Genomic DNA, 22,826 nt, shown 5'->3' on the forward strand with positions numbered 1-22,826 from the left:
AGATCAAAGGTGGGTAACTTGTGGCCCTCCAGATGTTGTTGGATTCCATTTCCCATCAGCCCCAGTCAGCATGGCTGATGGTAAGGGATGATGGGAGTTGTAGTCCACAACATCTGAAGGCGCGCAGGCTCCCCATCTCTGGTGTAGGTAATATACCAGGGGTTGCTCAGAATACCACACACCGAGGAATGTGATGGCAATTCCCATTAGCACGTGATTGTATAATAAGCAAACTGTGTTCAGTTATGACTGTGGTTTATTTCAGTGCCTGTTATGACTTCTCTGCTCAGCTGTTGAAATCTGTTAACCCACTGACTTAAAATGAGAAATGTTTCTGAGTGTTCTTCTTCTTCTAAACTGCCTTGACCTCCCTGGCATCTTAAAGGTATTAAAGTGCAATCCTATATATGTCTCCTCAGAAGCATGTATAGGACTGTGGTCTTAAAGACTGAAATAATTACTTTATCTTGATTTAGAGCTGTTGAAGAATCTAACATATCACTCAATTCCCTTGTTATGTTGGAAGAAAAGATACGAAAAACTGGGGGCAAATGTTGTCAGATGTATTAATATGATTTCATAACCTGAAGATGAATGCAAGTATGTCAGGTACTAGAAGACAATCCTGTGCTGATTATGGAACTTTCATAATCATATTATACATTTATATCCCACTTTTCCTAAAAGGGATTGAAAGTGGTGTGTGTGGTCCTCAAGTTTAACTAACAACCCTGTGAAGTAGGTTAGGCTGAGATGCGGTTCGCCTAAGGTCACCCAGTGAAACTTCATGGTAGGATTTGAACTTGGGTCTTCCCAATTGTAGACCAGAATGCTCTCACCACTCCAGCACACTGGCTTTTTAGCTACCTTTACATACCCTCCTAGAGGGATGCGGGTGGCGCTGTGGGTTAAACCACAGAGCCTAGGACTTGCCAATCTGAAGGTCGGCGGTTCGAATCCCCACACAGAGTGAGCTCCTGTTGCTCGGTCCCTGCTCCTGCCAACCTAGCAGTTCAAAAGCACGTCAAAGTGCAAGTAGATAAATAGGTACCGCTCCGGCGGGAAGGTAAATGGCGTTTCCGTGCACTGCTCTAGTTCGCCAGAAGCAGCTTAGTCATGCTGGCCACATGACCCGGAAGCTGTGCACTGGCTCCCTCGGCCAATAAAGTGAGATGAGCGCCACCACCCCAGAGTCGGTCACGACTGGACCTAATAATCAGGGCTGCCTTTACCTTTACCTTTTTACATACCCTCCTAGCCCTCAAAGGGATTGCGTATGGTTATTAAGGTCTTTCTTGTTGGAGGTTCAACTCCTATATGATTCAGAAGACGCAGAATAGCCCTCCTTTAAAGACTATGGAAGTGCAGTTTTATTGTGCAGTCTTTTGAGATTATATGTGTTATAATGAAATGGATGCCTGGGAATGAATGCCTCACGTACATTTATTTACACAGCTGAGATAGCGCTTAAAACCTGAGAATGGAGATACTTTCACACGCCCCTCCCGCCACGCAGGGAAAAGTATGGAAACTAAAAACGCAGAGCATGATGTTCTTTGTGTGTGCTAATTGCATTTGCATGTATTTGCTACATAGGGAGCTTCTTTACACTGTGCTAGACCATTGATCCATCCAGTGGTGTAGTGTGGGGGGAAGGCCACAGGGGCGCAAAATTGTTAGGGGCGCAAAATTTCACCACCCGGTGCTGCCTCAATACTGCTGTATGCTTCCCTTACTGGGCTCCGTTGAAAACGGCTTCTCCGTGTGAACCAGGAAGTGACCTCTCCAGACAATGGAACAACCCTTCTTTTCTTATCTCCGCGGCTGCAGTCTCCTGGGTGACACAGATGCCGTTAGGCAATTGAATGCACATGCATACTCCGTCCATTTCCCTCCCACCCAGCCCTGCCACGCGGCCCTAAATACCGGCAACCCATGCTACACCACTGGAGCCACCTAGATCAGAAATGCCTACACCAGGGGGTAGGGAACTTTTATTGCTGAGTGGGCCAGACCTTTATCTCTCCTTCCTCCAATCATGGTGAGCCATGATTGACCTGTGGGTCAACTAACTGGCAGATGCTGTCCAGGATTTCTGGTAAGGGGGAGTCTTTCCCAGCCCTACCCTTTAGATTCTAGGGATTGAACGTCTGACCTTCTGCAAGCAAACCAACTTCTCTACTGCTGAGCTATAGCCCCTTCCCCATAGTCACGTAAGTGAACTGCACACCTCCCCCCCCACATGTAATAAAAGCACATGTGAAACAGCCTTTGCTATAGCAATTAAATAATAATAATCTGTAAACATGTTTTGTTAACTCTCTACACCACGAGTGTGCAGCTGCTAATCTTATGGGCTGCATTTTGCCTTCATTTTCTTGATTCCACTATTCTGTTGACTAGGAAAGATGGTCAGGACTTGAGTGGCTCAAATTTAATGTGGTACTGTGAGATTTTAGAATCTTGGGAGAGCATGTTTGAAAGAATGGCTGATCCAGCTGTTGGTGGGCTATATTGGGCAGAAAGCACACACTCCCCTTGATGGTGTAAACCCTATTGGGTCTTATGGGAAATTATGACATTTCTTTTTAATTTTTAGTTATCTAGCTTAAAAATGGATCTGCCTTTATTATTTTTTTAACATACAATGTGTATGTCCATTTATGTTTTGTGTAGTACATAAAGGGCTATGTAAACTGAATGTAGCAAATTACATGTACTGTTGAATTGCTTTAAAAGCTATTAACTCTGTTTAATGAAATGAATATTTGTTTTGTTTCTGTTAAGCCAGTTGGTTTTGAAATGCAATGGAAGTAACATTGAATGATTTCTCCAAGCTCCACTCATTATTGTTGTTATTGTTTTTTCAGTAAAATGTAATAATCTATGCTTTGTGTTGTGTTTATTCCTGTAGACATTTATTTGCCCAGCTAAATACTCCTATGTTACAAAGACTTTTTTCTTTCATTGCTGTTTTCTGCTACACTTTAACAAGACAGAAGGAAGACAGAAGCTTAGAAAGGACTCGTTTCTTTCCTGTAGATTTCCTAAATTAGGCTGCAGTCCTTACGCCTCTAACTCTGGAGTAAACCCCATTGAATTCAATAGGACTTAACTTCCAGGTAGACAGTTCGAATTGCCCACAGGTGGCACAATGGGTGGGGCAGTGCACCTGGCTGTTAACCAAAAGGTTGGTGGTTCGAGCCCACTGAGGGACAGCTGTGAGCAGGATTCCTGCATTGCTGGGGGTTGGTCTAGATGACCCTTGGGGGGCCCTTTCCAACTCCACAATTCTATAATTCTAAAAGTTACACAACTAATGCACAAAATAATAGGTAGCTGCTTCGGTCGATTGAAGGGGAAGCACAAAATCCAAAGTACAGCATGGCTTTATTAAGGTCAGCCAAAATCTCACAAAATAAGCAGCAATCATTTGAGTTCTTCAAAAGTCTCCTTTATGCAGCATATTAAGCAAAACAGCGGGGATGGGGGAAGACAAAATTGGCATGATGTTAAAAGTCACCGAAGCCTGCGGTTTGAAGGAACACTACGCCTGCCACTAAGTATATTGGAATGTGCCTCTAAGGTTGCAATGCTAAGTACGCTTACGAGAAAGTGTTTGCTCCTACGTGAACTTGTTTAGGATTGAACTGCAAGCTAGCTTTTAAAAAAATGATACACTACAGCAAAGGGATAAACATTCATTTTTTAAAAAGGAAAAAAAAATAGCTGGTGGACAGAGAGCTCTTTACCTTCAACCATGTAGTGTTATGTGGGTAGATATTTTCGTTAAGTTACAAATGAACAGCAATTCAGCCATTAAGAATTTTTATTTATTTACTTATTTTTCTGTGGGATGGCTTTGCTGTCTAACTTCTGTTTTTTTAATTTTTGTTTGTTTGTTTTAAATGTGGCTTCCTCCACAATTAACAAAGCAGGATTCAGTATTGACTATGCGTATTTGGGGTGCAAAGGCTTTCAGCAAGCAGCCACTGCTGCCCTAATGCAGAGCTCCATGTGTGCTTCAGTGTGCGTATGAAGCTCCTGCACATAAACCATTCTGTTTGTTTCACATGTGTGAACATCTGCCAAGATGAATGGGGCCCTGTGCAAGTGGTAGAGATCCCACGTTGGTAGCAAAAAACCATAACAATGGAAAGGGACACTTACAATTATCTTTATGAAACGTAAGGCTTTCACCTGTGGCATACCATCCAATTTCTATTCCTGTTTATTCAACCATTGAACAGATTATTGTACACCAAGACATTTCATTGCAATAATGTGAAGTTCCACTAGAGGGCATTGCTGTGCAAATTGCTAGGGTGGCGACCCTAGCATTTTCTCTGCAATAGTTGCTGGGGTTCTTTTAGAATGATAGAATAGTAGCTGGAAGGGACCACAGTAGGGTTGCCATGTGTCCGGACACAGCCAGAATACGGCAGTCGGAACCAGAGTCTGGGAGGAAATAGCTGGAATGTCCGGTTAAATCTGGACCTGTGTCGAAAGTCTTGATTTTGGCAAAGTTCCTAAAAAATAACTCAAAACTTTTTTTCTTTTTCTTTTTTGAGATTTTGCTAGTGCTTTAGGACAGGGGTAGGCAACCTAAGGCCCGGGGGCCAGATGCGGCCCAATCGCCTTCTCAATCCAGCCCACGGACGGTCCAGGAATCAGCATGTTTTACGTGACTAGAATGTGTGCTTTTATTTAAAATGCATCTCTGGGTTTTTTGTGGGGCCTGCCTGGTGTTTTTACATGAGTAGAATGTGTGCTTTTATTTAAAATGCATCTCTGGGTTATTTGTGGGGCATAGGAATTCATTCAATATTTTTTTTCTTCAAAATATAGTCTGGCCCACCACATGGTCTGAGGGACAGTGGACCAGCCCACAGCTGGACCCCTGGTCTTGACTGAAAGGGCACGTGTGACAAGACCCCTGGTCTACCTGGTGCACAGTGGCATGACTGCATGCAGCTCGTTGCGATGCAAGTGCTGAGTGCATGCAGTGTTGTCCTGTTAATTGGCACAGATGGACAGGCCATGCCCTGCTTCCTCATAGTGTCATTCAGTAATCTTTTTTAAATTTAAAAAAATGGGCTAGGGTTGGTGTTCCTCCCATACACTTGCCCTAGAATCCAAATAACAGGCTTTCAGAAACTAAAAAAGGTAAAGGTAAACGACCCCTGACAAACGACTCTGGGGTTGTGGTACTCATCTTGCTTTAGTGGCCAAGGGAGCCAACGTTTGTCCACAGACAGTTTTTCTGGGTCATGTGGCCAGCATGACTAAGCCGCTTCTGGTGAAACCAGAGCAGGGCACGGAAACACCATTTACCTTCCTGCCACAGTGATACCTATTTATCTACTTGCACTGGTGTGCTTTCGAACTGCTAGTTTGGCAAGAGATGGGACGGAGCAACAGGAGGTCATCTTGTTGCGGGGATTCGAACCGCTGAACTTCCGACCGGCAAGCCCAAGACTCACTGGTTTACACCACAGCGCCACCCACGTCCCCAGTGTTATACACACACACACACACACACACACACATAGCTAACATAGTGTAGTTTTAGCTTTTCAGTAAAAGTCCAAAGGGCGCCCACTCTATATAGGTGAGAAACAGCTGGCAAAGTCCTGCCCAAAACTCCTGTGTTTTTTTTAACAAGGCATGTTACATATATGCAATTAGGGAACTAATTGCATACATTGTAGCATTGTTATATGTATTATATATAATGATGGTTGAACAGCTTTTCATGTTCAAAGGACTAAATCCCAGTTTCCATTTGTTCCTTGTTAATTATAATTTCTATTAAACTCTTTAGTTAACCCAAGACGACATCTTTATTCTAAAAGGAGCTGCGAGCATTGATTTCCTGTAGGTGCTACAAAGCACAGTTGTTAAGTTTTTAATTCAGCTCAAAGCTCTGTATTTGTGTGTATGTGTATGCTGTACTCGCAATTCTGAGGCTGCTCTTTTGTAAGCAGTTCCTTAAAATCCAAGGTATTCAATCAACACAGAAAGAAAGGCAGAAATTATCCAACAAGCATGTATAAAACCAGAAGTTTGCTAAGGGTTCCTTTTCTAAAAACAAAGTTACTCAATAATTTCATGCTAATAGGGCAATGGCAGAAAGGTTATGAAAAAGGCAGTGTTGGGGAACGCTGCCAGGACTTCTTAAAAAACAAAACCATAAGCTGCCACCTTCTGCTTCCCTGGAGAGAGAGATTGATACCACATGGTGGAAAACAGGCTCTTCGAATACAACCTTCATCAATTTATCCTTCAGCAGTATCTCCCCTTATCTTGGCATACAAGGTGTTTACATTAGAGTGGTCCACACAACCTCCTTACGTGTACATGGGATGAACAGAATTGCACCTGCAGCCAGCATGTTTGATGCCTGTGTGAAGGGGACAGGTCTGCATGGTGACTGATCCTGAACTCTCCCAGTATTCCCACTCACGTCAAGGATTCCTTCTGTGTGCATCTGTACACTTGCATGGCCCTTTCACACAGATGCCAGGCATGCAGGCTGTTGTGTGAACGGCCGATGTGTATGTTGGTGCTTGGGGGAAGGGCCAGTAGTAAGTGCATTCCCACTCCCACATCACATACATGAACAGGTGAGTTTGGGCGGTGTGTGTGTGTGTGTGTGTGTGTGTGTGAGAGAGAGAGAGAGAGAGAGAGAGAGAGAGAGAGAGAGAGAACCTCCGTATAGTTTCTTAAAGTGTTAGGAACAAGCTACAAGCACAGTGGACACTCGGGTTGCGAACATAATCCATGCAGGATGCACGTTTGCAACCCGCAGCATTCGCAACCCGTGCCTGCGCATGCACGGGTTGCAATTTGGCACTCCTGCGCATGTGCAAAGCGCAATTTAGTGCTTTTGCGCATGTGCGACCGCCAAAACCCAGAAGGAACCCATTCTGGTACTTCTGAGTTTTATCGGTCCACAACCTGAAAAAATGCAACCAGAAGCGGCTGTAACCCGAGGTATGACTGTACCGTACTTTTCCGTGTATAAGACAAGGTTTTTTTTTTTACTTTAAAATAAGGTTAAAAATCTGGGGGCAGCTTATACATGGATAGTGCATATGCCCATTTTCTAAATTTGGGGGTCCCCAAAAGTAGGGGCCGTCTTATACACGGAAAAATACGGTAGGTCGAGAACCTTGGAATATAAACAATGCAATGCAAACACTGAAAGCCAGCAGTTTTTCAAGTACAGAGGAAAACACAAGTTCTCTTTCATGCTATAACTAGCTCTTATTCATTTTGTTCTTTGATGTTCATGGGGCAGGGGCAGGAGAGAGAGAAAAGGTAACTAAAGTCATTCCTGCATGAAACACAAGAGTTACCATATACTTGGTTTCAAGGAGAGATCTCTTTGAGAGTTTCTGTCCCCCGTTTTACTCAGAAAGTAATCAAGCTAGAGCAGAAAGTGTATAATAAGCCATTCCATCTTGTTGATTCAGTTTCCTATATTCTCATTGCAGACAGAAGGGGCTGCCAGTTCTAGCAAATATTCCCCCAAAGGAGATTGCAGGTAGCCCAGGGCTACTTTAGGATAGACAAATTATTCAAGCAAACACATACAGTTCAGGGCTGTATGTGGGGTCATGAAAAGTCGGACACGACTAAACGACTGAACAACAACAAAGGTGCTACTGGACAATATATATATATATATATATATACACACACACACATATATATATATATATATATATATATATGCTTTCGTATATATATATATATATATATATATATATATATATATATATATATATGCTTTCGTAGATTTTCACGGGTACAGGAATGCAGGTTTTGGTGTCCTCGGGTGTCTTCCCGTGTAAAAGTTGGGGTGTCTAGGCGACGTTTCGACGAGGTCTCACTCGTCATCTTCAGGCTGGTGCTTTCGGCTTCTTGTTACTGGAACAGAGCGGGATCTCAATGTTTGAGTTCCTATAAATATTGTAGAGGGGGTGTGGTGTCTAGCCTCCAATGTTCTGGGCAGAGAGGAAGTTCCCAGGCTAGTGTGCCTTTTCTTCTTTTGTTCCTTAATTACTTGAGAGATACCTTGAGTGATTTCTTGAGTGATATCCTGAGTACCACTTAGGTGGGTCATTAGGTGTGGATTAGTTGCTAAAGTCTTTGTGTCTTGACCTCTTGAACTTTGTGAAGAGTTTTCCTGAGAAGATGGCTGTATTGCACTTAGTTGTGCTTTGGCTTGGCTTCGTGTATAGGGGCGAGCTGTGGTTTTGTGGCTTGTGTCAGCCAGATCTGTGTAGGGATTGCAGGGGGGTGCAGCATCCGGAGGTGCCACCATGGATTGGCTACTGGATGGTGTCAGTAATTCATCTGTGGAGAGGGTCTGGGTTTGGGTCTGGTGTGGTTGATTGGTGTTGGCGTTCTGTGTGCCTCTGGATCTGGTGTCAGTTTTTGTGGGGAGGGCTAATTTCCAGATGTCTGGCAAGCGGGATGTGTCGTCACGCTTGTTCATGTTGTGAGGGTGTTTCTCTATCTCGATGGCTTCCATGATTATTCTCTTGTGGTGATGTTCCGTGTTAAAGAGCAATTTGGAATCTGCAAAATTAATTTCGTGTCCTGTTTCTTTCATGTGTTGGAAAAGAGAGGAAGTTTTTTCTTCTTTTTTGACGGCATTCTTGTGTTCTGCGATACGTGCATTTATTCGTCTGTTTGTTTGTCCAATGTACGTGGCTGGGCAGACTTTGCAGGGTATTTCATAGATCCCTTGGTTTTCCAACTGGATTTTATCCTTGGGGTTTCTGAGGATATTGGCTATTTTTTGGTTGGTGCAAAAGGCTGTTTTGATATTGTGTTTATGGAGGATTTTGCTAATTTTATCTGTAGTGCCCTTGATATAAGGAAGGAGGATGACACCATCCAGTAGCCAATCCATGGTGGCACCTCCGGATGCTGCACCCCCCTGCAATCCCTACACAGATCTGGCTGACACAAGCCACAAAACCACAGCTCGCCCCTATACACGAAGCCAAGCCAAAGCACAACTAAGTGCAATACAGCCATCTTCTCAGGAAAACTCTTCACAAAGTTCAAGAGGTCAAGACACAAAGACTTTAGCAACTAATCCACACCTAATGACCCACCTAAGTGGTACTCAGGATATCACTCAAGAAATCACTCAAGGTATCTCTCAAGTAATTAAGGAACAAAAGAAGAAAAGGCACACTAGCCTGGGAACTTCCTCTCTGCCCAGAACATTGGAGGCTAGACACCACACCCCCTCTACAATATTTATAGGAACTCAAACATTGAGATCCCGCTCTGTTCCAGTAACAAGAAGCCGAAAGCACCAGCCTGAAGATGACGAGTGAGACCTCGTCGAAACGTCGCCTAGACACCCCAACTTTTACACGGGAAGACACCCGAGGACACCAAAACCTGCATATATATATATATATATATATATATTGCATTTTATCTTCCTTTTTGTTGTAGCCTGATTCAGGCTAAAACATGACCACACCTCATTCACCTGAATTTCTCTCTCTTTAAAATATTTAATATGCTGCCTTTCAGCCTGACTCAACGTATAAAGCTGCTGAAAAATCAAATTAATGCTATTCCACTGTTTAAAACACATGATTCTGAATTGTGTTCTGAATTCTACTTTCTCAGACCCTCCAAGTGCCCCTATTTTCCAGGGACAGTCCCAGATTTACAGAAGCCGTCCTGGTTTCTGGTTTGATCCTGGAATATCCCGCTTTTCCTTAGGACGCCCCTATTTCCATCAGAGAAATGTTGGAGGGTATGTATACATAAAACTATCATTAGAAACATGATTAAAAATGCTTTTGGGCTTCCCATCTGGTTGGCCACTGTGAGAACAGGACAGTGGACTAGATAGAGCCACTGGCCTGATATAAAGATAAAATCAATAAAAGTTTTAAAACAAACAAAAGTTTTCAACAGGCACCTAAAACAATACAGCCAAGGCATCTGCAATGTAAATAGGCAAGACATAATAGAGACTTCCTAGTCGAGGCTTAACAGAGATTTACTAGAAATAGGCAGATTATTGGTTTTTGCTTCTGACCATTTGGATAATAAGTGGCTAGTCATCATCAGACTAAAAGGGCATTCAACCTGCCGCCTGTTTGCTTGCACACCAGATGTTACACCTTTCTTGTATTGACCTAGAGGCACGGACTTGTGGGAAAACTGGTGTAAACGCTAATGAATCACTCCTCAAATTGTAGCTCTCCTGTTGCTATAGCTCAGGCCTCAAACATGCCATCAGAAGTCACATGTGCACTTGACATAGTGATTTACTTGAGTTCCTCCATAGCACTTAGCTCTTCATATTAGTCCTGTTGCTAAGAGCTTTAATACAATGTTGGTTTGGTCAAAGTTTACATTACACAGTTGGAGCTATTCTTCTCGCTGATAATATTACAAGTGGGTTAGTATTTGCTTCAGGCAAATTCCCACCTTCTTATACCCGTACCTGCCATCTGTATGTCGCCCCCGGAATTCAAACACGTGAAGCAATAACATGGACATGCTAATCTATTGTAAATAAATACCTGCACAGGGTGGAGGTAAGAAGTACCTAGTAAATTAGGAACCGAGGTGTAAAATAATGTATTAACTGTGTAATCTTCTGCACAGCTAATCAGAAGTAAGCCCCACCTAGAAGTTTCATGGAGAGACTGGAAAGGCTGAGATGGAATAATGCATTGCTCTTCATATTCTCCCTTTATAATATGTAAGTAAGAATAATGACACAAAGGTAGGGGTGTATACCAGACCAATCAAACCAAATATGACTGTTATATATTGCATTTTTAATATGTTGCCATTATATATGAAAAATATTAAGGTTGTTTTTTTCCAAAAGAGAAGTAAGCACCACTGGGTTGCTCCCAGGTTGGTGGGCACAGTATAGGTAAAGGTAAAGGGACCCCTGACCATTAGGTCCAGTTGTGGACGACTCTGGGGTTGCAGCCTCATCTTTCTTTACTGGCTGAGGGAGCCAATGTACAGCTTCCGGGTCATGTGGCCAGCATGATTAAGCCGCTTCTGGCAAACTAGAGCAGCGCATGGAAACGTTGTTTACCTTCCCGCTGGAGTAGTACCTATTTATCTACTTGCACTTTGACATGCTTTCAAACTGCTAGGTTGGCAGGAGCAGGGACTGAGCAACGGGAGCTCACCCCGTTGCAGGGATTCGAACCGCCGACCTTCTGATCGGCAAGCCCTAGGCTCTGTGGTTTAACCCACAGCACCACCCGCGTCCCTAGTGTTCTTATAGGCAAGTGTAAATTTGAGGAATCCCCCTCTGTGCTACCTGCAATTTGTTGGGTAACTAGAACAGCTGACATGCCAGTAGATATTTGATGCTATTGATGATAGCAACCCCACCGAATTCCAAGTAAATGCAAAGGGGCTTGATAACAATCGGAATAAAACCACGAGATGAAACAATGGAATGACCTGTGTCAATAACAAGCTATATGGGCACTAAAACTATGGGGTTTACAGCAAAGATTCGAGGTAAAGGTTATTTTAAAGCTCTGGTTTAGACAAGTTGTCTATCTAAGGAAGTTCCAGATGTATTGGGGTTGCCCTGTAAACGTCCATTTAGAACAGGCTTCCTCAACCTCGGCCCTCCAGATGCTTCGAGACTACAATTCCCATCATCCCTGACCACTGGTCCTGCTAGCTAGGAATCATGGGAGTTGTAGGCCAAAAACATCTGGAGAGTCAAGGTTGAGGAAGCCAGATTTAGAGGCAGTAGCTGAAATTGCCTACAAACAGGAAGTAAAGCAGCTGCAGAACGGCATAGAAAGCATAAACTGATAAAGCAGAATTTTTGCAAGGTGTGCTAAGTCTCAACTGAGCTGCCATTCCCCAAGGCTCTTTGTTTTAGCAGCAACAGAGTAACACAGTGCCCTCCCCCACAATGTTTCTGTGTTTGCCATTGGGATTTGTCTTGAGTAGGCTGCACAATTCTGAAGATAACTGGAAATAGCACTTGGTGCGATATGATGAGATCAGTGGGTTGAAGCCCCTCTGATCTTGGGAGTATTTACCTACAAACAAATGTGCAATTTTCAGCAGCTGAAAATAGATTCTCCACCCCCACAACCACACAGCTGCTTGACAAGCACCCAACCAACCACTGTATGGTAAACATTAAAAATGACCTATTTATATATATAGTTATAGTGTGTGAGAGAGAGAGTCTGTGTCAGGAAATAAAGGAATTGGATATTTCTATACCCAAACACTATACAGTGGTACCTCAGGTTAAGAATTTAATTCGTTCCGGAGGGCCGTTCTTAACCTGAAACTGTTTTAACCTGAGGTGCCACTTTAGCTAATGGAGCCTCCTGCTGCCGCTGCACCACCGCCACACAATTTCTGTTCTCATCCTGAAGCAAAGTTCTTAACCTGAGGTACTATTTCTGGGTTAGCTGAGTCTGTAACCTGAAGCGTCTGTAACATGAAGAGTCTGTAACCCGACGTACCACTGTAAAGGTAAAGGGACCCCTAACCGTTAGGTCCAGTCGCAGACGACTCTGGGGTTGCGGTGCTCATCTCGCTTTACTGGCCGAGGGAGCCAGCGTACAGCTTCCGGGTCAAGTGGCCAGCATGACTAAACCGCTTCTGGCGAAACCAGAGCAGTGCACGGAAATGCCGTTTACCTTCCCACCGGAGTGGTACCTATTTATCTACTTGCACTTTGTGCTCTCAAACTGCTAGGTTGGCAGGAGCAGGGACCAAGCAACGGGAGCTCACCCCGTTGCGGGGATTCAAACCGCTGATCAGCAAGCCCTAGGCTCTGTGGTTTAACCCACAGCGCCAACCACGTCTCTATACCCAAAATGCATGATGGTTTGTGGTGTGTGGGTGTGTCATGTTTCCCTAAATTCCAGGGTGCCAGATCCTCCCCATAATTCCTGGATTTAGTAAAAGTTGGAATTGATCAAGGCTTGATTAAACTTTGCCAAACATGGAACCCCCTGGATTTAGTTATGCTAATTAGGGTTTCAACTTTGAATGATGTAAGCTGGGGGAGGGTGTCCTTGAGGTTGGTTAGCAGTGAAGAAGAGAAGGAGAACTCCAAATGAGCTGGAGATGACAGCTGGAACAGAGAGACACAAGAGGATGTCCTTTGAATCCAGCCAGGTCCTCATAGGATGTGAATGCTCTGCATTTCCTCTACCTAGGTGCAGGTTGCTTAAATGCGTAAAATAAAACCTCATATCAAAGACACCACTGTGTCTGCCATGCCTAATTTCTGTAGGAAATTCTGGGTAAGTTCCTGGGACCTCTGGAACCTCACACCACTTGGAAGTATGGGTGGCACGTAACAATATCTATATACTGTGAAAAAGACAAGATAAATTGCTCTGTCCACATCAGCTGCAGGGCAGAAAGAAAGTAGTTAGATCTGTAATATACAAAGGCTGCCTAAACATACGTACACTGAACACAGTGGGCCTTACTTCCAAGTAAGCATGCATTGCACTGCACTGTAAGTATCTTGTTTTCAGCATCCGAACAGACTTTCGCAGCCGTTGTCTTTGAGATGGACTATCACCAATGTTTGAAACATTCAGGTTTCGCAGATAAAAACGTGGCTATTTATTGCTGACAATGCAGGTATAAGTTTAATAAGGCCCCGACTGCAAGTGTATCAATTAATTAACCAGATTTCTTACTCAGTGGGGCTGAAAGCACTACTTCACCCTACCTTCACCCTACCATATTAGAAAACAACTGTTGTTTAAAGCTATTAACTTCATGGTAACTAGCAGATACAAATTACTGTTCCCAGGATTCTATTGGGGGGGAGCCATTTGACAGAAGCACATGACATGGATGTGACTCCCATAGACAGGGATCAGGGACAAGGATGGGATAAGTAAAACTATACAGTCGTACCCTGATTGCCGAAAGCCTTGGAACTCGTATGTTTCGGCTCCCGAATGATTGAAACCAAAAGTGAGTGTTCCAGTTTCCAAACGATTTTTGGAAGCTGAACATCCGGCGTGGCTTCCTGCAGCCAATCAGAAGCCATGTCTTGGTTTTCGAACAGTTCCAGAAGTTGAACGGACTCCCGGAACGCATTCTGTTTGAGAACCAAGGTACGACTGTACCTGGTAAATAAAGACATTTGGAGGTTTGGAGCCATCTTTTTGGCATGCTTTTTCGGCTGTTCTCCCCCATACCAAGAAAGAGATTTCCTTATCACTGTTTTGGTTTTGTCAAAAGCTGTTGTCAGGCTTCTATTCCACAATTTATTTCTACCTCATTATTTCAAGACAGAACCCGCGTCAGAGGTTCTGGGTTTTTTTTTGAGCCTTAGTAGATGCTTCTTTGTATAACCTTTGTTCCCGCCAGCTGAGGCTGGTTTTTTATCAAAAGACCACATCAGCTTGCTTGTTGTTAGAGAGTTATCAAAGCCCAGATCAGGCTCACATTAGCAAAGATAAGTCTCTCCATTGTACTACTGTAGTCTGTTTTAAGGCTCTGCTAGAAATCAGTGTGTCATATTAAATTACTTGCTTTGTTTAAGGGCTGTATTTAATGCTTTCACATCAGCAGGAGCATACAATTAATGTATACTCTGTGAGTGTTTGTGTGTATACACACACACATATAAAGTGGAGGTACATAGTGGGGTCATAGGTGAAACTCAGCAGATTCCATAGCCTGCTAGCATTTTGGACCTTAGCATAGGATAAGCATTTTGCTGAGTAGGTTGTAAAGCACTGGCTCATTGGAAATAGTGTCTTACACACATTGTCTTCACAATGCAGGGACGCGGGTGCCGCTCTGGTCTAAACCAGAACCTCTTGGGCTTGATAATTGGAAGGTCAGTGGTTCGAATCCCCGCAACGGAGTGAGCTCCCGTTGCTCTGTCCCAGCTCCTAACAACCTAGCAGTTTGAAAGCACGCCAGTGCAAGTAGATAAATAAGTACTGCTGTGGCGGGAAGGTAAATGGCGTTTCCGTGCGTGCTCTGGCTTCAGTCACAGTGTTCCATTGTGCCAGAAGCGGTTTAGTTATGCTGGCCACATGACCAAGAAAGCTGTCTGTGGACAAACGCCGGCTCCCTCGGCCTGAAAGCGAGATGAGCGCCACAACCCCATAGTTGCCTTTGACTGGACTTAACCGTCCAGGGGTCCTTTACCCATTTTTTCCCCTTCACTATGCTCTCCTTCTGTGCTTATTCTATCACAGAATGTGTGGACAGGAACAACTATTAGAAGCTGCTAAGATTCTTCCTTATACTCTTCAGCAGCCTCTGTTACACCTAAAATATAGGCAGATATATGCTGGGTTTTCTCTTCCAACTGGCTGTTGCATAATGCACTGGAAGTGAACATTTCATCCAGGCTTTTGCTAAAATAGGGTACCGTATTTTTTGCTCTATAAGACTCACTTTTCCCCTCCTAAAAAGTAAGGGGAAATGTGTGTGCGTCTTATGGAGCGAATGCAGGCTGCGCAGCTATCCCAGAAGCCAGAACAGCAAGAGGGATTGCTGCTTTCACTGTGCAGAGATCCCTCTTGCTGTTCTGGCTTCTGAGATTCAGAATTTTTTTCTTTTCTTTTCCCCCTCCAAAAACTAGGTGCGTCTTGTGGTCTGGTGCACCTTATAGAGCAAAAAATACGGTAATTGGTGGGGGAAGGACCAGTCAAGCCTCTGTTTCAGGTGAAGCAACAGACACATAACCAGGTGATGTACTGGCAGCCATAGTGTGATTTTTTTTTTTTTTTTAGCAAATATTATCCTATACTTCAGGTGTACATGATGTATTGGTAATCATCTGGAAATAATGCTAAAGCTCATCAGAGTCAGTATGATAATTTTGCTGTTATTAAGATTCTAACTGGGACAAATCCTTCCTTGGCATGGGATATATCACTTGGGCTCGGCTCAGTGCTGCAATTAAGTGATTTTAGACAGAGGACTGAAAAGTCAAATGGGGACCTGCCTCTTTAGATAGCAATGAGTATCCATTACTTCTTGGAAAAGGTGGCAATCTGTGCTGCACTTGCTCTTGTCTCCTGCTGAATAGGGCCCTAGAGTGTTGCGCCCAAGCCCTATCCTGATTGCACCACTTGCTCGCATTTGTACAAAGGAAAAATAGTATGGTTTCGGAAATGACTGCAAAGCACTTTGTGCACTAATAATACTAACACTGCATTGTTCAGATACCGCCTCTCTTATCTCCTGTGCTCTGGTAACTTGTTCTCATGAGTTAATCTGTCTGTAAACATTTCTAGTCTACAGATAGCAAATTCTCTATAAGTGACTCCAGAGTACAGTGGTACCTTGGCTTGCAACCGCTTTGGATTACAACCATGTCAAACCCAGAAGTGTGTGTCCCTTTTTTTGGATTACAACCCATTTTTGGGGGGGGGAGGCCCCATTGGCGAAAGCACGCCTTGGGTTACAACCTGTTTTGGTTTACAACCAGACCTCCAGAATGGATTATGGTTGTAAACCAAGCTACCACTGTACTTAACCATGCCAGAGAGCCAGTGTGGTGTAGTGGTTAAGAGCGGTAGTCTCGTAATCCTGGGGAACCGGGTTCGCGTCTCCGCTCCTCCACATGCAGCTGCTGGGTGACCTTGGGCCAGTCACACTTCTCTGAAGTCTCTCAGCCTGACTCACCTCACAGAGTGTTTGTTGTGGGGGAGGAAGAGAAAGGAGAATGTTAGCTGCTTTGAGACTCCTTTGGGTAGTGATAAAGTGGGATATCAAATCCAAATCCAATCCATCCTTCAGGGTTCAGAGTTATTTACCTGCACTCCATATTATTTATTAAAACCACATGATGCTCTCATCCAGCCCTGGGTTAGAGCTCATAACCACCTAAGTCTCTATCAGCTGCAGCTTTCAATGCCTCCCATTACGCTTTATTTCCCCAAATTAGGAGTTGTGCCTATTGTCCTCTGCACTACCCTGGTCTGCTGCTGTAGCACATTAGATGAATCTGTAATTAGGGTGCATGACAAAGCACAGTTGTCAAAATCAGGTTCCAAGTGTTGACTGAAGTATAATAGTGACCTGGCTTGCACCCTTACTTGAAAAGTTCATTATAAAAAAATAAGGTAAATGGGCCCCTTCTTTCATTCTGACTGCACAGCTATAAAAGGGTGATTGCATCTGCTGCATTCCCCCCCCCCCCCCATTTTGGGGGGGAAGAACTGGTCTGCTGGAGGAAAGAACAACCCTGAAATTTAAGAATGCCAGATGGCTACCTAGAGGTACAATTTAAAAAGAACTGCAAGAGAGCTATAGTTCTTGCGTTGAATTTCAGCAAACTGAAATGCAGCACAGCAAAACGCTTCCTGCTGGAATAATTGTCTTGATATGTTTAAAGAAAGCTACATTAAGCCTCGTCAACTTGAGAAAAGTGATGGCTATACAAATAATGTCTGAAATGTCCTACTGGGTGAAAACAGAGGATAGCTCCTTCCCACTACTAACCCTCCCCACACCCCAAAGCAATTTATTTGTTGTTGTCTAAAAGTAAAGAGCCCTCAGCACTCAAATCACAAAGCACAGACTGTGGGAAGCGCATTACTTCTGCAATGAGATTCTCGAGAGGGGGGCGGAAAAAACCTCAAGGAGGTTGAGCTACACTTTGAAAATAGGACTAAACCCCTCCAGTTACCTTGCATAACCCTCCATCTGTTGCTGGACTGCCAGCTCCCATGATCCCTGAGCACTGCCCATTATGACCGCTGTCCAACAACTTTGATTAGCCACCCCTTCGTTTTCGGACGTGCGGGTCCTAGCTCCTTCATCTCAAATACAGTGGTACCTCAGGATAACTACTTAATTCGTTCCGGAGGACCGTTCTTAACCTGAAACTGTTCTTAACCTGAAGGACCACTTTAGCTAATGGGGCCTCCTGCTGCTGCCACGCTGCTACTGCGCAATTTCTGTTCTCATCCTGAAGCAAAGTTCTTAACCTGAAGCACTATTTCTGGGTTAGCGGAGTCTGTAACCTGAAGCGTATGTAACCCGAGGTACCACTGTACTGAGTGCGGCATTGCATGCCTAAACATTAAGGAGCAGAGATGCAGAACAGATGACAAGCAATAGATGGTCCAGAGCAGGGGTCGGCAAGGTTTACCTCACCTGGGCTGGTTCACTCTAGTAGAGATTCCTTCGTGGGCATGAGATTTCTGGCATCTGCATCTACGCAGACACGGTTTCCAGCTGCTGCACATGCGCATATGCGATTTCCCGCACCACGGAAGCAAGTCCCTGTGCTGTGCTGTGCCAGTTTAGCGCATGCGAGGACTTGCTGAGGTTTGGCGGTTTGGTTCAGGGGCAGCTCATGGGCCAGTTAAACAACCCCCATGGGCCGCTTGTGGCCCATGGGCCTTAGGTTGCTGACCCCTGGTCCATCGTTCAGCCCGGACACTGAAATCCAGCGCCACGGGCCTTCTGGCGGTTCCCTCATTGCGAGAAGTGAGGTTACAGGGAACCAGAAAGAGGGCCTTCTTGGTAGTGGCGCCCGCCCTGTGGAACGCCCTCCCTTCAGATGTGAAGGAAATAAGTAGCTATCTTATCTTTGAAAGACACCTGAAGGCAGCCCTGTTTAGGGAAGTTTTTAATATTTGATGCTGTATTGTTTTTAACACTCGATTGGAAGCCGCCCAGAGTGGCTGGGGAAACTCAGCCAGATGGGCGGGGTATAAATAATAAATTATTATTATTACAGAATCTTAACTTCTGTGCTCATGTATGCATGGAGGAGGATCACACCTATCGACCTTAGGCCCTTGGCATCGACAACATGCACATGCCATGTTGATGCAGAAGCCCCAACAGGCCTATGGGTAGGTTCTCACTGCATCATCTATCATCTATGCCTTCCAGTGTTGCAATGATCCAACTTTAAGCATAGTTGGCCTATGCAACACAGATTCCTATGTAGATATAAAAGTCCAGAAAGGAAGTCTGGTATGGTGAAGATGTAAAAGCAGCAGCCACAAAGAAATATAACCCCCTTCTTACAACAGTAAATAATAATTATTAATAATATAATTCCTTCCTCATACCAAGAACTGACTTAGTTGGTCTTTAAGGTGCTACTGGAAGGAATTTTTTTGTTTTGACTATGGCAGACCAACACGGCTACCTATCTGTAACTAATAATATAATTGTTATTGTTATTATAGCCCGCCTTTTCCCCAGACTCAAGGCGGCTTACTCAAAACAATGTAGATAAAATGCATAAAACATACAGAAACAAAAAGGAATTAAACGGTAATAGGATTAAAACATAAAACAAATCCATTAAAACGCAGTAAAAATCACACACACACACACTACGAAAAGCCCTTTCCTTAAAAAACAAGCAAACCAGTCAGTTCCCAAAAGCCTATCGGAATAAAACAGTCTCCACCTGCCAATGGTTTCAAAACTGAGGCCAGGCTCTACACATTTAGAAAAAAGCATGTGGCATAGCTCTCTCGGGAGCACTGTACCACTTCAGAATGCCGGCAAGGAAAAACCATGTTCAGCACGCCCATCCACACATTAAAGACTCCACGCGCACAGACAATTAATACGGGCAGGGAGAAAGCTAGGTGTTAACCCTCCCTCATCATATGCCAGCTCCCAATAAGCAAAGGGGACCTGGTGCGATAAAACTGACAGCCATGCAGACCTCTATCTGTATTCCAAAATTGTAAATCCCTGGAGGACTGTACTGTGTGTGTCTGCTTGTTACTAAATGTAGATTAGCCCTGAGATGTAATTGTAGATCAACGCTTTTATGCAGACTCCATGCTGCCTTATGTTTCACATTTGCCTGACAGCATCCCCGTGCGAAAATTGCCACAATTATAAAATGCATTTGCCACATCAGTAAGAAGCCTTGGTTATTCATATTAACTTTGCCAGGGCAATCTTGCGACCAGAAATCCTCCTGGGTAGTCAGCCCTTGCCATTTACTCTCTCCCACCATGTGTGCCGTGCACGTACTGTTATTTTGCTGGCTTTGGAAGTGCGTTTTTCATGCAAAACATGATGACGTCTGCAGTTGTCGTTTTGCATGTGGGTGCTCCTTTACTATTCAAACTTGCATGTTAAAAAGCCAGTGACGTGCTCCAGTTTCTTATACAGTGGTACCTCGGGTTAAGTACTTAATTCGTTCCAGAGGTCCGTTCTTAACCTGAAACTGTTCTTACCCTGAAGCACCACTTTAGCTAATGGGGCCTCCTGCTGCTGCCGTGCCGCCGGAGCACAATTTCTGTTCTCATCCTGAAGCAAAGTTCTTAACCTGAAGCACTATTTCTGGGTTAGCAGAGTGTGTAACCTGAAGCGTATGTAACCTGAAGCGTATGTAACCCGAGGTACCACTCTATTGAAATGTGCAACCTACCTTTCAAAAGAAAGAAACTAAATAGGTTCGAAATGGTTCAGATTCTTTTAAACGAATACAATCTGATAAAAAAGGGCTGCAGTTTCCTAAAAATGAGAAGTGGTTAGTGTTCTCCAAGCAAGTGCTGCATTAATCCTTGGCTGACCCAGAAGTGGATCGGGTTGTTCTACAATCATGCACACACTCTCACATGCGCACACCAGATGTCATCAGCACATAGGCAGACAGCAAGGAGGGGTGGGGGATAATTGCCACCTCTGAGCTAATCAAATGCTCAATCTTATGACCAGGAAGATCAAGAACTGCTCCCTGCCTTGCAGGCCTTTTCCCACCTGGCCTGGGAGGGTTGGGCTCTGACTGACTCCAGCTACAAAAGCTGAGGTTGCTGAACAGATTCTTGGGCTGGGGTGTTGTTTGGGGGGAGCGGAGTTGCTGCCATTTTTTAAATTGTTCAGATCTTTAGATTATGATTATGTGGAAATTGTTTAATGTGGTTGTGTACTTTTGGCTGTTTTATTTATTGCTTATGAGTACTTTAGGTAAGTTTGTAATTATGCAAAAAAAATACTCATGTTGTAATCTGCCTTGAGAATTGTTTTAACTATGGAAAGGCGGTGTACAAATAAAATTATGTACTGTGTCTAGATCAGGATGATGTGCTCTGCCCACCCCCGAATTGTGTGCACTTCTTTAAAAAAAGGTTGCCGCTGCCAGAATCACTAGAGTGGCATGAAGCACACCCATAGCCCAAATGAGGGGTTAGCTAGAAACAAATCCCATTGAAGTCAGGGGGGGCATACAGAATTGTACTATTAACCAAGTAAAACTTAAACACGGCACTGAGAAGCAGCTGTGTTATTCTTTTAACCTGTCACCAAAAATAGGCACTTTGCAAGTACATCTAGACATTCTTGCTTTCCCTAGCACATGCTAAACTGCGCAAACTCATGCATGGCGTCTGCACATCTGAAACACGCTGCTTTTTAACCAGTGCTTTTTTTCTAGAAAAACAAAGCAAGGTGTTGGAGCTCATCTCCCTTGTTCTCTTAGAATGGTAATGGTGCCCATCTAAGAGGTGGCGGAGCTGAGCTCCGTCTGGAAAAAAAAAGCCCCTTTAAAAATAATATTTATATTTGCTTGGTTTTGCTCATTACAGGGAGGTTCTGTAAGCTCAGCCAGTAGAGCACAAGGCTCTCAGTTTCAGGGTTGTAGGTTCATCGGGGATTGGACTTGGTGACCCCCCATGGTCCCTTCCAAATCTATACATTTTAATGTTTCTTCGTTTTACTTTGAAGTAATGCCAACTGGCCTCAGTGGGACTTTACTCCTGGGTGGTGTGCGCATAGGAGTGCGGCCTTCATGTCCCCCCAGAAGCAAGTCCCATTGAAGAAGAAGAAGAGGAGGAGGAGGAGGAGGAGGAGGAGTAGTTTGGACTTGATATCCCACCTTTCATTCCCCTTAAGGAGTCTCAAAGCGGCTAACAATCTCCTTTTCCCTTCCTCTCCCACAACAAGCACTCTGTGAGGTGAGTGAGGCTGAGAGACTTCAGAGAAGGGTGACTGGCCCAAGGTCACCCAGCAGCTGCATGTGTAGGAGGGAGGACGCGAACCCAGTTCCCCAGATTACGAGTCTATCGCTCTTAACCACTACATCACACTGGCTCTCAGTCAATATCTGCAGCCTAAGCAGCTCTTTAACTGACAGGCTCAGGGCAGCATTTCCTGCCACGTAAGGCCAGGGGTGCCAACTTGAATAAAATATGGGGTGGGGGTGGCAGGCAGTGCCAGATTACCAAAGAGGCAGAGTAGGCATCGGCCTATGGGCCCCATGCCTTTCAGGGGCCCCTCAAAACGGATCAAAATAATATTGTGTAATAAAATTAGTGAGTTAAAATTGTTGGGTTGGTAAAAATCAAAAACGTATTAGGAGATCATTTGCAGGTAACATGCTGTGCATTTTAAATTACACGTTGAAAGAAAATTATATGAAAATGACGTACCGTTGGTATTTAACTCCTGGTAAATTAGCAAAAATGGATAAAACGGGGTCAAATGCATGCTGGAAATGTAAGGAAAAAGAAGGCACCTTTTGTCATATGTGGTGGGAATGTAAGGTAGTAAAACAATTTTGGGAAATGATATATAATGAGCTGGAAAAAATGTTTAAAATAACATATTCTTAAAAAAACACAAAACCCCGAAGCATTTCTTTCAGGAATTCTAGGTGCCAAATCCCAAAGGAGCAAAAAATATTATTTATGTATGTGACCACAGCTGCGAGGATGTTTTTGGCCCTGAGATGGAAAGATGATAAAGTCCCTACCAGAGAAGAAAGGCAGATCAATTGATGGATTATGCCGAAATGGCCAAAATGATCAGAAGAATCAGAAATCAGAAAGAACAAAATTTTAATA

General features: G+C 44.0%; 1 protein-coding gene and 1 long non-coding RNA gene across 2 annotated transcripts in view; one reads left to right on the plus strand and one right to left on the minus strand.

The window, feature by feature from the left end:
• The window catches only part of LOC310828474, a 28,493-nt gene extending 25,611 nt beyond the window's left edge, over positions 1–2,882 (minus strand). The window contains exon 1 of the long non-coding RNA XR_014556940.1: positions 1,233–2,882. This is a non-coding gene — a long non-coding RNA (uncharacterized lncRNA). The remainder of the gene's footprint in view (positions 1–1,232) is intronic.
• Positions 1–22,826, plus strand: part of STT3B (STT3 oligosaccharyltransferase complex catalytic subunit B) — a 259,595-nt gene that overhangs the window by 172,466 nt on the left and 64,303 nt on the right. The gene's annotated exons all lie outside the window — the stretch shown is intronic.

The sequence above is a fragment of the Podarcis gaigeae genome (genome assembly GCF_964106915.1).
Source record: "Podarcis gaigeae genome assembly, chromosome: 12".
Lineage (NCBI taxonomy): Eukaryota > Metazoa > Chordata > Lepidosauria > Squamata > Lacertidae > Podarcis > Podarcis gaigeae.